This window comes from Phytophthora infestans, genomic scaffold (assembly GCF_000142945.1).
Source record: "Phytophthora infestans T30-4 supercont1.29 genomic scaffold, whole genome shotgun sequence".
Lineage (NCBI taxonomy): Eukaryota > Oomycota > Peronosporomycetes > Peronosporales > Peronosporaceae > Phytophthora > Phytophthora infestans.
This window is the reverse complement of record NW_003303730.1, coordinates 1,200,118-1,202,864: the sequence shown is the minus strand read 5'-3', so window position 1 is coordinate 1,202,864 and position 2,747 is coordinate 1,200,118. Positions and strand designations below refer to the sequence as shown.

Here is a 2,747-nt window from a genome sequence, read left to right as displayed (position 1 = left end):
GCAAAGCTCACGCCTTTAACCAGTGCCGATGGAGTCTGAGAGCGATTCAAACTGATTTCTAATTCACTTGAGAGACAGGCGCTCATGCGTCGTAGGTTCCGAGAGTTATCTGAGATATTTTAATGCTCGAAATGAACACATCATACTAAACGGTGTGGTAAACAGTGCGCCATGTCTACAGAAGTGGCTCTCGTAGGGTCTCGTGAATATGATACTAATCAAGCATGCTCCGAATCTCTGATGAATGTGCTCAGCTCACTGAATGGAGCACATTCGTCAATTCCGCCAATACTAGATTCGGAGAATGCTTGATTATTATCATTTCCATGTGATCCCACGAGTGCCACTTCTGTAGGCTTGGTGCAGCATTTACCAATTGTTTAACAGGATGTTTTCCTAAGGAGAGGGATCGCCTTCAGCGGCGTCGAAGAAAGCCTTCAACGAGAAATTGCTGTGGCAGGAGATATTGCAGGAGACGATATCGAGATCGTAGTTTAAAAACGCAATTACCGCGAGAGAGCCCTACTTCAAGTTAGCACCGAAAAATCACCGGTTTAATCGTCGTGCATTACATTCCATATTCCATTGATACTAGTAAAATAAGTGACCAGAAAATTTTACAACAGCAACAAGATCAATATGCTGGACGATTATCGGATACTTCTAAAGCCTGACCCAGTAGTCGTAACATTCCGATTTTCAGGTCTTTGTAATAACACGTTTGAGCATCTGAACCCGATGCTAGAATTTCGACGCTGCGAAGTTCATGCCGGAGCAGAAAGCGGCGAGCGACATTGATTCAGCACGTTCAATTGCAGATACAGACCTTGGAGAACGCTCGGTTCTACTAATCATCACATTCCGTATACACAAGTCGCTGTATTCGAAGAAGGGTTCTTAGTTGTGTCTCATGCTTATCGTGTGACACCTGGATTGTGGGGCTAAGTAAACCCGTGTTTTGCGCTCTTGGTAGAACGTGGAGGCAGCAAGGGGCTGATACCATTTCCTACCTGTTATTGAAAGCCGAAAATGAAATTAGTCCCAACGGACGGTGCGTAAGTGCACTGGGGGGTGAAAACTTATTCCAGTGAATCTTAACAACAACCACTGAGTTCACAATGGGAGCAAGAAGTAGGAGGGCCTAGTGGTGTTGGGATATATTCCCGCTGGATGCTGAAGCCTTGCGTTTGCTGGATAAGGCTCGAGTGATGGACGCGCATGTGTTTCGAAGCAACTGATTCAGAATGAGAGTCCAAACATAGAGGGAAGTGGTAACAGCGATGGCTGTGTGTCCCGGATGGGACCGAACCACAGACCTTTGGCCTTTGAAGCCTAAGATCTATCATTGCGCTATGAGAGTGACGCCCGTGAGCTTTGTTGCATATGCAATACTGCTCGTAATTGTGGGTTCGAGTGGGATTAAACCACAGACCTGTCGCGTGCAAAGCCAGCGCTCTACCATGAAGCTATAAGAGCGATACCCGAACGCTACGATTTCTTGCTCATGGTGTGAGAGATGCGCCCGAGCGGGATCATACTACCGACCTCTCGCTTGCGAGGCGAGTGCTCGACCACTGAGCTATTGGCCGCGACTATAATGAGTCAAGGACCTCTCTCTAATCGGTCCGGCAAGCCCCTGGCGCAGGCGCGACGGGTGCGGGATGATCTAGGACCACTTGAGGTCTTGGAGCGCTGTGCGCTGGCGTGGCTGGGTTGGGCTGTGGCTCCCGGATGATGAGCTGGGCATCAGCAATGCGAGTGCCTTTGCGACCTCACAGAGCCGCGGAACGCAGTCGTTAATTTTAGTGATGTTTCGGACGTCTGGACCGTGTTTTCTTCTTCGTTCACACACAGAAGTTGAAAAAAAAAACGACTGCTTTTTCGTCAAAGATCATTGATGCCATCGCTTGTTTCAACTCCGGTGTCAGCGTAGCCATTACTTCATCACCCAGCCAAATACTTCAGCCACTGGCAAAATCGTTTTTAAACGCAAAGGCTTATGCACGGCGGGAATTGGGCGGGTGTGGATGGTATAGAGGTCGAATCCGTCTGCTTTTCGTTGGTAGCCTTGTGGAGCATATCAACAATGGCAGGAAGCTTCTCAAAGATTGGTAAAAGTTTTTCTTGTGTGCGCTCGATCCTCGATCGAAGAACATCAGCGAGCTTCATACGTCTTGCGAACAATCGAAAAGTAAGCTTGGTGAACCAATCAAAATATTTATCCTGCTTCTGCTGCCTCGTGTCGGGCTTAGGGAGTTTACTGTCTCGAGCTTGTTGCATGTTTTTATTCTTTTATGCGGCTAAGCACACTGAACGCATCCCCATGTCTGAATAACCGAAGGGAGCGATTCTGATTGCACGTGATTATCATCTCCTACTCACTAAGCTGGCTATTTTGCCCACTTCAACTGTAAATGTGGAAGGCGGGTAATCAATGATTGACTATCAATGTAACCCCTTATTTCCCGGAAATAACAGGGGGGATATAATTTGACTCTTATGTAGAGCATAAATATATATAGGAATTTGCATGAAGAGAGGTTTTTGCACAGCTATGCTCAGTGGATAGCTCAAGAAACGCAATGGCTATTGCTGGACAGAAAAATAACAGCTCCAGCATAGCTTATCTAATGTTTGCGGAAACGAGGACCTACCAACAGCTTATGATGAGAATGTCAACATAGACACTGCACGTTTTATCTAGTTGGTGCGTTTTTCTTGTTGCACACGTGCAGCAACGTAGACGT

The 2,747-nt window shown here is 46.9% G+C and overlaps 1 pseudogene across 1 annotated transcript; it reads right to left on the bottom strand.

Annotated features, from left to right (window-relative positions):
* Positions 1 to 1,404: 1,404 nt before the first annotated feature.
* On the bottom strand, positions 1,405 to 1,476 carry PITG_28180 (annotated as a pseudogene). The gene has a single exon. The product of its transcript is annotated as a tRNA-OTHER (tRNA).
* Between the last annotated feature and the right edge of the window lie 1,271 nt (positions 1,477 to 2,747).